The following is a 15,786-nucleotide window of genomic DNA, read 5'->3' as shown; positions in this document are numbered from 1 at the left end:
AGAAGAGGAATGTTTTCGCCTGGTGCCTAAAGATATGCAATGAAGGCACCAGGTGAGTCTCCCTAGGGGGAGCATTCCACAAGTGGGGAGCCACCACAGAAAAGACTTGTTCTCGTGTTGCTGTCCTCCAGGGACTCAGATGAAGATCGCACGATCCAGGTTGGTTCATATGGAGAGAGGCTCTCCTCGATATATTGTAGTCCTGAGCCATTTGAGGTTTTATAGGTCAAAACCAGCACTTTGAATTGGGCCCAGAAACTAACTAGCAGCCAGTGCAGTCAGGCCAGAAGTGGTGTTAAACAACTTCTGCACCAGCTGAAGTTTCCAAACTGTATTCAGAGGCAGCCCTGTGCAGTGCCTTTCCCCCCCTAAAAAAAAAAATATTTAGAGGCACTCTCATTTTCCTACTCATATTGAAATAATGCCCCTCAATGAGGCCAAACCTAGGTTCACAAAATGTTTAGGCGTATGCATAAACATCTGCATCCCCCCGAGAAAAAAGCACTGGCCCCATGTATATATCACATAGCAGTGGCAACAGAGCGTTCCCCACCTGTGCCCAGAGCAGGTGTGTGCAGGGCACACTGTGGGAGCAGGGCTGTGGGTGTGCTGCGGTACCAGAGCAACCCCTACCCAATGCTGCAAAGCAGGGTGTGCTCACGGCACCCCATGAGCCCAGCATCACTTTGTGAGACTCACAGAAATGACGCTAAGCTCACAGGGCACCGTGAGCAGGTATGGGCCCTGGCCCTTACAAGCCCAGTGCTGCTTTTGTGAGTGGCGCTGGGCTCATGAGCTATTGTATCCTTCTCATGGTGCCCTCCAGCTAGGGCGCAGCTGAAAAGAATGCAACAGGCATGTACCCTGGCCCCTGCAAGCCCAACACTCACAGGGAGGGTGCCATGAACGGTTGCATGCTTCTCATCCGCCCTCCAGCTGGAGGACGCTTAGAAGGACACAACAGCTCACAATCCATCTTGCACCTGGGGCAACAGTCCCCTCAGCCCCCCACATTACACCAGTGCATAGCAGTAATCTAATTTGGAGGTTAGCAGAGCATAGACAACAGAAGTCAGGATACCCTGTCCATATAGGGGTCACCTGAGCTTCAAAGTTATGTCTGTTAGGAAAAATTGGCACAAAAATGGTAATGAATTTTCATGAGGACCTTAAAATCACCACTTTCCCCCTCTCTGTGTTGCTCTATTCTTGCTTTATTCAAACAACTGCCATGTTTCCGCCTCTCAGTATCTCTCCATCCCTGAAAAAAAATCTGCTGTTGTTTGCTGTCATTCTTTCCCCATCCCCACTTTACTCAAACTTCTGTCATTCTTTAAAAAGACCAATTCTTAATCTTTCAGCGTCCCCCCTTTCTCATTCCCATGCCGTTGATACTGCTCTTGTGGAACCTGCCTTCACTTTTCTCTCCTACCATGCCAGGACTTCATGCAAACCCTGGATTAAGATGCAACACTGCAATTCCTCCACTGGGGGTTGTGTGATGGCATTCTTACATTTTTATTGCACAGAGAGACACAGAAGGATATTCCAAAATTAACATGCTCACCTGCAGTGTGAAGAGCTACAATCTAGAATTCTACCATCTCACTCTACCACCTCATTCTGGGTAATGGGCAGAACAGCTTTCAGAAACCAGAGGAGGAAACAGAATAATCCAGACATAGGGCTCCATAGCTTTGCCCCTCTCCTCAACCTGGGTGGGGGGGAATATGTAAAATAAGGGCATGCATGCAATGTAAGAAATGTGCAAAAATTCTATCTAGATTGCACATATTTGCATAACAGTCTTAAAAAAAAAAAAAGCAGTCGAGGAAGGCTCGGTGGTAGAGCACATACTTTGCATGCAAGAAGTCCCAGATCGGAGAGACTTTCCGGGAGAGACTTTGCTAGTCGATGCAAAAACTCCTAAGTTAGATGGACCAATGGTCTGACTCAGTATCCAGCGGCTTCCTGTGTTCCTGTATATTCTCATTGTGACACAGGACACCGAGAGAAGACCTTCCCAGTCTTTAAAGGTTCATATTCCAAGCGGAAAGGAAGAGAAAAATCTCCACGGATCCCAAGGGTCAGTGGTGCATTTGGAACTGTGGCTCAGCCCCAATTTCAAAGTGTTTTGCACAAACAACAGGAGACTCAAGGCAGAAGAAAAAATAATGAAACCTCAAAAAAAGAAGAAGCGGGGGGAGGCTGGCTGGTTATTTATTTTAGAAATCTAACACAAAGTAAAGGCCCCCTGCATAAAAGCCCCCCTGTTCTTCAGGCTGTTTATTCAAACAAGACTTGCAAAGCAAAAATAAGCACACAAAAGAGGCCATACATTTGGAGCGCCCCTGGGGGGGGGGGGGAGTTTGCAAGGAGCAGTCGCCTTCGTAGTGAGCTGCTTCCTTTATACTCACTTCTGAAAACTCCACACAGCGATCTTCTCTCTTTCCACTCGAGCTCCTGAGGCGAGGCCTTTGGGTCAGGGATTCCCACCGGCTCAAGCAGATGCTACCTGGCTTTAATGAAGGAGACCAGCACAGGAGTTCATTGTGGCTGTCGGAGGCACCTTGAAGGCCCTGGCATCCCTCAGGGTGGGTTGGGGGGGGGGGAGGTGGGCTTGGAAGGGCCGTTTTCTTTCAGAGTGAGCTGCTTTTTACAACCCTCCCTCAACTGAGCTTTTCGACACACCAGAGACTGGTGTACAGAGTTCCATTCTGAAAGCCTATGAATCCGTCACTTGTGAAACCGCCTTGCCAATGGAGGTTGATGCCCATTGGGACTGGTGAGGCAGAAGGCAAGAGGCCCACAGCAGGTGGAGCCAGAGCCAACAATATATGGAGCCGATGAATTCTGTTTTTGTCCCCTCCTCCTCCCTGTTGAATTCTGCAAGAGCAGCGCTGAGACGAAGGAAGATCAAGCTGGCAGTCAGTGCTGTGCCCTGGACTGGTTGTAAATACAGATGTAAGAACGTAGGAACATGCTGAGGTTGGCTGGGCAGTGCCCCCCTTGCCCTAATGGACAAGCAAGTGATAAAAATGTATATTAAAACACTTAAACACAAAACAATCATTAAAAAAATAAACAACTTCACAGGCCTGTCACGTACCTTCCAGGTTCTTCCAACCCAAAACTGGGAGGTGCTCCTGGGAGAGTCATGTGACTTGCACCTCACTCTCACCCTGAAAAAATACTTATTCGGAGTGAGAGCACAGCGCCCGAGAGTGCAAGAAAGTGCAGCACCCAAAATAGCAGCACCTAAAAAGGGTGTCCCATTTTTTCCAGAGCACTTGGAAGGTATGCTGTAAGCACAAGGAAGTCTTCAGAAGAGGCCTGAAAGTCAAAAGTAGGCATGCCTGCTAGATCTCTGGGGGGAAAGTCTTCCACAGCATGTGATCAGGGACACTAAAATGCCCATCTTCTGGTAAAGGGCAACAGAGCCTCAGTAACATGGGGAACAATTAAGAGTGTTCCTTCAAATGATCTCACTTATTGGGCTGAGATATAAAAGCTATTGCAGGTGTGGCGAACCTTTGGTCCTCCGTGCTTGCTAGGGCTGGTGGGAGTTGTAGTTCATCCACATCTGAAGCGCCAAGGGTTCCCTAATCCTTCTCTACTACCTAGAGGCCAAATGAATCAATCCCAAATGGCACTGTGATCATTCTTGCAAAAGCAGGTGTCTTGTTTCATGCCTCCAGCCTCTGGTTCCCCATGTCTTCACTATGTCAGACAAGCTCTGACATAGGAATGTGTCATGCAAGATGACAGGAATTCTTGCAAAAATGCTGTCCTTTCCCCCACCCGCCCCCATCATTGATTTTCTGTATAATATTGGGGTTGGAAAGCTTTCAGGATTAAGACCACTTTCTATTCATAAAGATTTTTATAGAGATGCGAGAGCCCTGGGCAACCCCCTGCTTCTTCCTTCTTAGAAGGTCAAGTGTTTTTGCAGTCCAGAGAGGAAACATTTATTTTAATAAAAATGGATTTATGTTCAGAAGAACAAAACTGCATTAGACAGCCTCTCTGTGTGCTGCCTCTTATAACCGGGCAATTACTCTGCTATGATCTAAGTTAAAACCCATGGAGATTAGTTTGAGTCCTTCCATAGGCAGTTCATATTGTTGAAGAGACTCTTGTTCCCCCTACAAACAGCCCTATTGCTCTCTGGCTCCCCAAAAGCCCACAGCAACTGGAGATCAGCACACAAAACATCCTTATACTTGCTGGAGTCATCAGCAGAAGCCATGAGCCATAGACATTTCTGGAGCTGGTCCAGAAAACTTCTCTGTGGAAAAGAATAGGCTTGAGTAATTTCCCCAGTCCGAACCTCTTTGCATTGTGATTGGTTACTGTCATCTCCTTTCTGGCCTATATAACTCCCTTCTCCTGGGAGGGGACTACATCTGTGCAACAAGCCCACTAACATCAAGGAATCTTGCACAGGGGGACCATCCATCCTACTTTAGTACAGTGGTACCTCGGGTTACATATGCTTCAGGTTACATATGCTTCAGGTTACAGACTCTGCTAACCCAGAAATAGTACCTCGGGTTAAGAACTTTGCTTCAGTTTGAGAACAGAAATCATGCTCTGGCGGCGCGGCGGCAGCAGGAGGCCCCATTAGCTAAAGTGGTGCTTCAGGTTAAGAACAGTTTCAGCTTAAGAACGGACCTCCGGAACGAATTAAGTACTTAACCCGAGGTACCACTGTACAAGAAAGTCCTCAGTTTGAAGCACTCCTCTATTTAACTGACATGGGGCCTTGGTCACACCATCACCAGTTGTGGGCATCACAGTTTAAGAATGATATTGAAAAGCTGGAATGTGTGCAGAGGAGGATGAACAAGACAAAAAGGGGTCTGAAAATGAGGAACAGTTGAAGGAGTTTGGTGTTTTTCATCTGGAAAAGGGAAGGCTGAGGGGTGCTGTGATAGCAGGAGGCACCATGAAGCATTGAGTGGCCTGATTCTATCCCGCAAGTGGCATTCTTGGAAAAATTGAGTAAGCAAATAAAAGCCTAAAGGCATGCTGGGAAAGAGGCTGATTTTGTTGCCCGGTAGTACAGTATCTTGAAATGAGCATGGGGACAGCCTGCCTCTCAGAGATTGGTATGGAGGGACTCGTTGGGATAGATCATGTGAAACTAAAAAGGTGAATCTGAAGTTTGTTCACTGGAATGAGTATGCTGAATTCAGTGCTGTATATGGGGTATATAATTCTGCGCTAAATTAAATACCCCATATGCAGTATGCCCATTTGATCACTTCAGTCTGCAGAACTGGCACTGTAATAGGTGCCACATAATCAGTGGCAGAGCTTTGTGCTCCAGCACCAGGGGTGGAAAGCAAGTGGGGGCATGGCTGGCGTGCGTCCGTGTGCATCCTGGGGGGAGTGGTGTGCATCCCAGGGGCATGGCATGACACCTGCAGGGGCATGGCACAAGTCCTGGGGTCGTGGCATGCATCCCGGGGGCATGGTGCGCTGCCCACAGGGACTTGGCGTGCATCCTGGGGGCATGGCACACTGCCTGCAGGGGCGTGGCGCCCAGCACGCGGGGTGGGGGGGACAGCCGCGATGGCACCCCACTGGGATCGTGGTGCCAGGGGCTGTACACTCCCCCGCCCCCCTCTTCCTCCACCAGTGCACATAATACCTGTTCTGCATTTGGTCCTGTAGTGTGGCAGCTTCTAAACTTTGGAACTTATTGACACCAGGCCTTCGCTATACTCTTTTCACTGTCTGCTAAAAATTCTTTTGTTTAATCAAGCCTCTCCAGACATGAAGAAGTTAGTCTTATATTTCTTTCAGCTGCTGTTGATTTTAATTACTTTTTGAATATTTTAAACTTTTAGTAATTTTTTGTATCAATATTCTCAATGCTTTGCTTATATTGCTTCAAAACACCTAGAGGTTATTTGGAAAGTGAGGTTACAATTAAGCAGTATATGCATTATTTTTTAAAAAAAAAAAAATCAGTCCTACTGAAATTAATGGACATTACTTGGAATGGGTCTACTCAACATGAAACTTAGTTGGATAAAAGGCTCAGACTGGCAGCTGTTCCCCAGGTTTTCCAGCACTGTCCTTTAGCCTGACCATTTAACAGGAGATACCAAGGATTGAACCTGGGACCTTCAGCATGCAAAGTATGCATGCACATTGCTACAGAGATACGTCCCATCCCCAAACCAGCTGCGCTGTTGGGTCCCTTCACTTCAACTGCAATGGATGCTGCTATGGAAGCAGACAGGTAGACGGAAGCAAGCACAGCCTCACTGACAAGCGGCACTCTCTCCGGCATGATTGATGGGTTCTCTCTCGCCCGCTGCTTGACATGCCCACAGCGCAGTCGATGTGACTGATAGATCTTCAAAGCCAGGGCCTGTCACAAATTATGTTTCAGAGCGTTTTCCTTCAACGAGTTCAAACGTAATCAGAAGAGAAATATTATTTCAGCTCAAAACCTTAAGCAAGTTCTTGAATAACTCTGTCAGAATGAGAAGGGCTCCCAGAGACTGGGCAGAAGCATCAGGCATGGGGTATGGTGTCCTTGGGTATAGTTCCATGAAATCAGGAAGGAAAAATTGGCGAAGGAGCATTTTGTGCATTAGCCAAATCTGCACTATACATTTAAAGCTGTATCATACTTGGGCTCCTGAGTATCATGGGAATTGTAGTTCGTTAAGGGTGCTGAGTGTTGTTAAGAAAACCCCTATCCCCCTCCTGGAGCTACAATCCCCAGAGTGTTTTAACAATCCTAGTTCCCAGGGAACTAGCATCCACAAAATCAAATTTGGAGAAGCGATTTCCTCGGGATATTGACATGGGTTGTCATTCTGGTATTTTCACTTCTCACGGTCTCAAAGCAATCACTCAGTAAGCCTTGTGATCAGCCTCCAAGCTCCTGGTGGGGGTGGGAGACGTCCTCCCAAGGGGCAAACATGAGGGAAATCTGTTAGCCATGTGTCTTGCTCCTACCCGTCAACAATGAGGTAAATAGGCAAGACCGGTTTTCTCAATTACCTTCGGCAGGCAACCAGCACACTCTTCTTTGTTTTAAGTTTTCTTTGTCGACTGTAATCTAAGGGCTCCCCTTGACATAGTTATAAAGGCTGGGGCTGTATACACACTCTATCTTTGAGGCACATTATTTCCCTCAAAGAATTCTGCACAGCATAGTTTGCTAAAGGCTGCTGGGAATTGTTACTCTGTGAGGGCTAAACTACAAGACCCAGAATTCATTGAGGAAAAGAATGTGCTTCAAATGTGCTTTAAATGTGCCTAAGAGTAAAATTTCAAGGATCATTGCAGGCAGGTGTATCAAACGCAATAGTTGATCTGCTTTAGATCTATATACGAGGGCTGCTGCTACTGATCTCACCTTCAAAGTCTTTCTGAGATGTTCTCTGCATCATATGGGAAGTGTCTCCTAGACTAGAGGTGTTGGGGATTTCATAAATACAGCCACAGAGCTGTAAAGCACTGACCAATGTCCACCTCAAAGTAGGGATCAGCCTATTTCTGCTCCCAGACAGTTTTGCCTGTAACTCTTTGAGGGGTATAGGGGCCTCCTAACAACTCTCGGCACCCTTAACTACAGCTCCCAGAATTCTTTGGGGGAAGCCATGACTATTTTAAGTGGTATCATAAGTTAGGATTCATAATGCTTTAAATGTATGGTGTGAATGTGGTCTTAAGTGAACATGTCCCTTTTTAAAAGCTGTATTTCAAAATACAGAGAAGTGCAATATCCAGAGCATTAGGATCAATGTATTAGGCCAAGAGATAAAAAAAAATAGTTCAGTTTATTTTAAAATATAGAGCAAATTAAATTCTTTAGTCCCACCTCAGTGACCAGTCTTGGACAAAAACTAGTCCTCATCATTCTGATAAATACAGGCTTAAGCAGTGTGCTGGAATTATTAGAAGACTCAGAGTTATGATCACATATCTTGGTTTTCAAATGCCTTGGGAGTCGAATGGTTTGGCTCCCAAACGATTGTTCTGGTTTTCGAATGTTCTTTGGAACCCGAACGTCCGACGTGACTTCCACAGCTTCCGATTGGCTGCAGTAGCTTCTTGCAGCCAATCAGAAGCTGCGCCTTGGTTCCCGAATGTTTTGGAAGTCAAACGGACTTCCGGAACACATTCTGTTCGACTTCCAAGGTACCACTGTATTTGCCCAGTAATCAGTTGGTGCACCCATGCCATCACACTGAGAAATAGGACATCTTAATGCAAAAGGTTGACCGTTGCCTAACATGTATCAATACCATGCAGCCCCCTTCTGTATCATCATTCAGTGTTGTGGGGAAATGTTACAGAAAAGGAAAATCAAGTCCAATGTTCACTGCAGACTCAAGATCCAAGCCAACAGATCTCAGTAATAGTTTTATAAGAAGAGTTCAAAAGGAAAAACGGAGGAGTCAGTGTCCGACAGTATCAAAAGAACTGATCAAAGGGTGAAAAGGGGATTAACAGCATCTTCAGGAAAAAAGAAAAAAGAGGGATGAAAATCTAGTATATTAGACAGGGGGCTTTTTTTGAAATGGTAATAGGCGCTACCTGAGCTGAAAAGACAATTAAGATAATGTGTTAATTTTTTTATGGTGTCTGGCAGTAATATTTTCATCCTGTTAATTACACCACAGACAGCAAATGTATATAATATGATAGCTCCATGCTGAGAGGACATGCTTGCTGCCTAGTTAAGTGATGGCATTTATCCTATAATTAGCTTGTTGGAATGCGATTTGCATTGCCTGCCGAAGAGTGTGTATCATATCAGCTCTGCCAAAGATGCCTAAAATGGAAATGGACAATCTCTTAAGGTTGACCTCTGTGGATAACCAGGTGATGCTCTTGATGACCTTCTGGTCTTTGAAATCGGCTACACACACACACACACACACACACACACACTGGGGGGGGGGGGATATGTTTAGCAAACATCCAAAATAAGACATGCAAGAGAACACCAATTCAAAATGATTCCATAGATCGGTTTCAAGCATTTTCACAATGCAGTTGATTGCCACAGTTTTAGGTTGGCTCAAATGAGTAATGTAAGGTGAGGGACACACCTGCCCAGATCTGAAGTTCCCCAAGCTCCAGAATAATACAGAGGTGTTCACAGATTGTGAGATCTGCTTTGATTGATGACTAGAAGATTGCATCTCCCATATATTATGCCATTCATGATAGTAGACCACTCCTGTAAGTGTGGAGATAGACTAATTACAACCCTTCAATGGCCTCAGAACCAACAATGAATGGAAGAGTGACTTTGTGGATTACACCATACAAATGAAATCAGTGGTACCAATTAGGACAGGCAAGGGGGTGCACAATTGTTCCCAAACACCATCCCATTTTTTTAGGGCACCAATATCTGGCTGTTACAAGACCTACAAATTGGAACAATAGCATTAAGTAAATACTTTAAAACCTTAATACTCTTAAGTATATGTACTGCAGGGTTTTGCAATTTAAGCTTGAAAGTATGCAAGAGCTGATCTTTGAGTTTGGCTTCAGGAGCTGTCTTAAATCGAGTCAATCTGGTCTGTCTACCTTAGGATCAACTAGATTGACTGGCAGGGCTTCAGGCTGGGGACATTCCCTGTCCTACCTGGAGATGTGAGGGATTGGACCTGGAGCCATGGACCCCTGAAAATTATGCCTCTGACCATTTTCACCAGTGATCCTATGTCACTTCTGGATGGTGTAATGCTAGATATGGGCTTTAGAAGACAGCCATATAGAAATAGAAATGGGTCATCACTGATATCAGCTTTGCTATTTTTAGCGAAGTACAGGATTTATACCTAAACAACAATGAAACAAACTTTGGTTATTTTGTTGTTTAGGTATCAGTTCAGCGGTACGATTTATTCTATGTTGTGCTTGCCCTGCTACCAGCACTGACAAAGGGTGGGCTAGACATAGTTTTGGTAAATCCATAAAATAAATAAAAGCATCACCATAACAATGTAAGAAACCCTCCCCCCCACACACACACACTAGATCAGACCAAAGGCCCATCAAGCCAGTGTGTCAGGCTAGAACCTCAGACACCAAGGTTCAAATTTCCTCTCAGCTATTAAGCTCACGGGTGGCGCTGTGGGTTAAACCACAGAGCCTAAGACTTGCTAATCAGAAGGTCAGCGGTTCAAATCCGCGCAACGGGGTGAGCTCCCGTTGCTTGGTCCCTTCTCCTGCCAACCTAGCAGTTTGAAAGCACATCAAAGTGCAAGTAGATAAATAGGTACCGCTCCGGTGGGAAGGTAAACGGCGTTTCCGTGCGCTGCTCTGGTTCCCCAGAAGCAGCTTAGTCATGCTGGCCACATGACCCAGAAGCTGTACGCCGGCGCCCTCGGCCAATAAAGTGAGATGAGCGCCGCAACCCCAGAGATGGTCACGACTGGACCAAATGGTCAGGGGTCCCTTTACCTTTACCTTTCTTAAGCTCACTGAGCCAGTGACTGCCTCTTGGCCCAACCTACCTCACAAGGATGTTGTGGGGATTAAACCGGGAGTGAGAGGGAACCTAGTACAGTAATACCTCTGGTTACAAACTTAATTCGTTCCAGAGGTCCGTTCTTAACCTGAAACTGTTCTTAACCTGAGGTACCACTTTAGCTAATGGGGCCTCCCGCTGCCGCTGTGCCGCCACCACACGATTTCTGTTCTCATCCTGAGGTAAAGTTCTTAACATGAGGTACTACTTCTGGGTTAGCAGAGTCTGTAACTCGAAGTGTTTGTAACCCGAGGTGTTTGTAACCCGAGGTACCACTGTGTGCCACCTAGAGCTCCCTCTATTTATTTATTTATTCATTTATTTATTTATAAAATAATAAAATTAAATAAACAGTCTAGCATCCCACAAGGGCCATTCATGATGCCTATGGGCAACCCACATGGTTGGTCTCATCAATGTAGCTCTTCCATGCCATGTACTGTCAGTAGAAATTCCACTGCCATTCTTAGCATCACCCTTTAAAATAGCTGCCAAAAATAAGAAGTTGTTTGATCAATATTCCCAGCCCCTCTCCCATGTGCACATACGAACCCAGACAATGACAGCCTTAGAAAAAAAAGGTTGCTGGAAGTTAATCGCCAGTTTGTGCAGCACCTGAAAAAATGTTGATTTCCCCCCTTTTTAAAAAAGAGACAACAACTTCAAGGGAGCCCCTGCTTATGGGAAATCTCCTAAATGGTGTGAAAGAAACAGGGCATTAAGATCTCCTAGTTTAAACAAACAGATTTTTTTTTTTTGTCTTTAGCAGAGAAACTAATGAAGTGCCCCACTTATTCTGAATAGCTAAAGGGTGATAACAGCTAATACCAACATAGCCTTAGGTCAAGAAGCTGGAGCTCAGAAATTGCCTGTTAGTATTCAAGAGCTGTTGCTTAACATAAAATAAATAAATAAGACATGGAAACCCAGAAGCCTCCTCAGCTTGCTTTTTGCCTTAGCCTTATTTACTGAGGGAAGGAAGGAAGAAGCTGATTCAGCCTTATTTATTTAAGAAAGAAAGAAACCGATTCATCCTGCCAAATATGCAATGTATTTATTTCACAAAATCTATATACTGCTTGATTGTAAAAACAAACAAAACTTAAAGCAGTTTACAAAAGGGGGGGGGGGACACAATGAAATCATCAGCAAAAGAAACACAGTTAAAAACAACTGTTCAAAACATCCAAAAATAATTAAAAACCAACGGTAAGCTGCAAAACAGATTAAGACATATGTCAGTGTTTTGCATGTCTGGAAAGGCTTGTCTAAGCAAAAAATGTTTTTAGCAGGCGCTGAAGGTGAAGGCACCTGTCGGATGTCAATAGGCAGGGAGTTCCAAAGTGTACACAGTGCCACACTAAAAGATCAATTTCTTACACATGCAGGATGAGCATTATGCAGCGACTGTAACAGAATTCTTCCTGAGCCATCATTTTTCTCTGCTGGAGAAAGCTGGGTGTGCCATGCATTTCGCAGCCCTCCGTTGCCACGGAGGATTGCCACTGTAACAAAGTAAGATTTAACTCTGTTTAGTTGGCTTCTGTTGTTGCTGTTTGCAGACCGCATGGCACCTCCATCTGTATTCCCCACCCTGTTTTGTCACCATGCTGCCTCACTCTACCTAATGGTAGAGCTGGCCCTACCATTGCCTCAGGCGGCGAAATGGCTGTGTGGGCCCTGCTGTGAACAGAGGGGCAAAAGAAAGGCAGGCACTGGGTTGACGGTGCATGCATAGAAAACAGAGAAATCCCCAATGTATGGTTTTCAGGCATCACCACTTGGAGAGACAGCACGTGAAAGCATTAGGAATGCTTTTGATCTTGGCAAAATTAGGAGATAGGACTGAATTTGGGTCACATCCCCTTTCCTTGTGCTCCCTATCGAAAAGGGGAGGGGGGAATCCAAAGACATACACACGCACTCACAAAGAGAAATCAAAAAGCAACAAAGGCTGGCATTTCAGCTTTGAATCAAGACAATGAAGTCAAAGCGTCCCTAAAATAAAGATATTGTGATTAGTTTATACCATCTCCTTTTAAGAAGCTGCATTAATTTTGATTTATATTTAAATAAAAATGATTAAATTTTATCTTCTAAGATGGAAATGTTGTGATAAATACTGGCTGGTAGCCAAAGTAATCTCCGAAGCCTAGAGCTTACGGCCCCTGTTGTCTTGTATGGATATTTGAATGGCAATGGGTTTTATCAGTATTTCTAAAGGCACTCATTTAATTATGTGGTTGTAAGAATTTTCAAAACCCCAAAGAATTAACACTCTCAATACATATTCATGTCCCTCACATTAATTCAACCTGAACAGTTGAAAAAAAATATTAAAAATAATATTAAAAAACAAAAAACAAAGCAAAACATGAACACTCATTTATTTTTATTTCTGTAAACACTTCAGAGCAGTATCTAGGTCTCATTTGGGCTCTTGTTTTATTTGTGTATAATTAAAAATAATTAGATGTTATCAGCTCTTCTCTACATTGGCTAAAGGAAACCTGAATCACAATTAAGAGCAGAGATTTGGGCCTTGACACAGTGATCTGCTTTCCATTTGGTCCCAATGCTCGCATGAAGTTCCTACCCACATTTCAAAGAAAGCATCAGATCCGCATGTATACCTCTTTTGTACACGGATACCTTGTTCGAAAAGAGGGTGCTAATTTGCATGCACTGATTTATATGCATGGATGCAAATTTAGAAATAATTTATTCTATGCGATTAAGTCACAGTCGGGGTAGACCCACTGAAAACAGTCTTAACTAAGCCCCCATCTGCACCACACATTTAAAGCAGTATCATACCACTTTAAACACCCATTGCTTCTTCCAAATAATCCTGCTAAGTATATATTGGTAAGGGTGCTGAGAGTTGTTAGGAGACCCTTATTCCTCCTCAGAGAGCTACAAACGCTGAGTGGTTTAACAATCAATCCTCCTTCTCAGAGTACTCTGGAAATCGTACCTCTGTGAGGGGAATAAAACAACATTAAAACGGGAGAGCTGATCGTCACAAATTAGCAACTGACATTTGAATAATCTGCCAAAGATTATGGCAGAAAGGCTCTTCCCACAAGAGAATTACAAATATATTACAGTCAGAATATAACACAAGGGGTGACTTATGAAATCATCAGGTAGGCAGTGATTGCTGTGTTGTTGTTGTTGTTGTTGTTGTTGTTGTTGTTGTTGAAACAGTCATCATATTTGAAGAAATCAAGATAGGGAAGGAAATGTCCAGGAATTAAGGCAAACTACAGTGTGCAGTGTAGGGGACTAGGCTATGGGTTCACATTCCCATTCAGTCATGAAGCTCACATGGTAACATGAGGCCAGTCACTGGGCAGATCTACACCATATGTTTAAATCACATCCGACTCACATTTAAAGCACACAATGCCTCCCAAAGAATCATGGGAACTGTAGCTCCACCCCTGCATAGCAACAATTCACAATACTAACAAATTAACAGGATCTTGGGGGAAAGTCATGCGCTTTAAATGTATGGTGTAGACCTGGCATTCATTTCTCAGGTCAACCTAACTCACATGGTTGGATAAAATGGGAGAGGGGATCATCATGTATGCTGCCTTGATCTCCTTATAGGAAATAAAAACAAATGCACAAACAAGGGTTTGTTTGTTTTTTAAGTGAGTGCGGCAAACTGCTGAAATTATTATTATTATATTATTGCTACTATTATTAACAGCAGCAGCAGCATTTGTGTGCAGAGGGTGACAACAGTTTAAGACAAAAACTGAACTATCTGGAACAAAGGATACTGAGTTTGGAAACAATCCAAGAAAACTCTTAGCTAATTAGCTACCAAAGCGAAAAGACACTAAACTTGATGCCGTCCTCTAAAGAAGAAACATATTACACTGTTCCCCAACAGAAGTATCAAGTGAGTCTGAGCAACTTAATAAGGGGGGGAAAGTTGTACCATTCAGGAAACCCAGACCTGGATAAAAATATCGGAGTCCTTTGACAAACTTAATATGCCACAGTTTGCTGATAAAAGCAGTTAGGTTGCCAGAAGCCCACATTACAAAAGGACAGTTTAAAGAATGCATTTTTAAAAATACATAAATAAAGGCATGTTAAAGGGGAAGGGCGGTGGTAGAGCATCTGCTTTGCATGCACAAGGACACAGGCTTGACCTCCAGCGTCTTCTGAGAAAGGCCCCAATCTGCAGCTCAAGACAGCTTCTGCCACTCAGTGTTTCCTGTATTTGGCTAGATGAACTGGTGGTCTGAGTTCACGCAAGGCTGACTTGGATTAGGATACACTTCTCTTTCAGTGTACAGTGGTACCTCGGGTTAAGTACTTAATTCGTTCCGGAGGTCTGTACTTAACCTGAAACTGTTCTTAACCTGAAGCACCACTTTAGCTAAAGGGCCTCCCGCTGCCGCCACCAGAGCACCAGAGCACGATTTCTGTTCTCAACCTGAAGCAAAGTTCTTAACCTGAAGCACTATTTCTGGGTTAGCAGAGTCTGTAACCTGAAGCGTATGTAACCTGAAGCGTATGTAACCCAAGGTACCACTGTATCTTGGGTGCATGCACACAAAAGCTTATACCAAGAACAAACTTAGTTGGTCTCTAAGGTGCTACTGGACAATTTTTTATACATATTTCAACTGTGTCAGACCAACACAGCTACATACCTGAAATTGGATTAGGGTGACCTAGGGTGATCCATGCTCAGCTGTGAAACTCACAGGAGGTCACTATCCTTCCCTCTCACCTACCTCCCTGGGTGACCATGAGGATGAAAGAGGAGCACAGGCAACAGGTGTGATGGATCCCAGTCTCCTTGGAGAATGAGTGGGATAAAATGTAACAATAATCAAGCACTATCCGATAGCATTGCTTAAGCTGGATATTAAACTAGGGACATTGTTTATTTATTAAATATTTTAGTAAACAGAATAAATAACCTTCCCCAAATACAGGATCCCCAAAAACATTACATACAGGAAACTGAGAATGATTATTAATTGATGCCAGAGGCACCAAATAAACATATTACAAATGTATTATCTATATCATCTCATGCTTTTCATATTCCTGAGGCAGATATTTATAGGGGTCATTGCATATTGTCATTAGCTGCATTAGTTTTTTCCTAAAGTATCTCCTACTATGTTTTGTTAAGTGTGTTGTGTTCTGATCCATGTATGTGATGCACTTTTTCTATGCCAATAAAGGAGATTGGTTGAATGATTGAAATAAAATTCCAACTACTTTTATGC

This window comes from Podarcis tiliguerta (genome assembly GCF_965153285.1).
Source record: "Podarcis tiliguerta genome assembly, chromosome: 8".
NCBI classification, from domain to species: Eukaryota; Metazoa; Chordata; class Lepidosauria; order Squamata; family Lacertidae; genus Podarcis; species Podarcis tiliguerta.
This window is presented reverse-complemented; position numbering follows the sequence as displayed.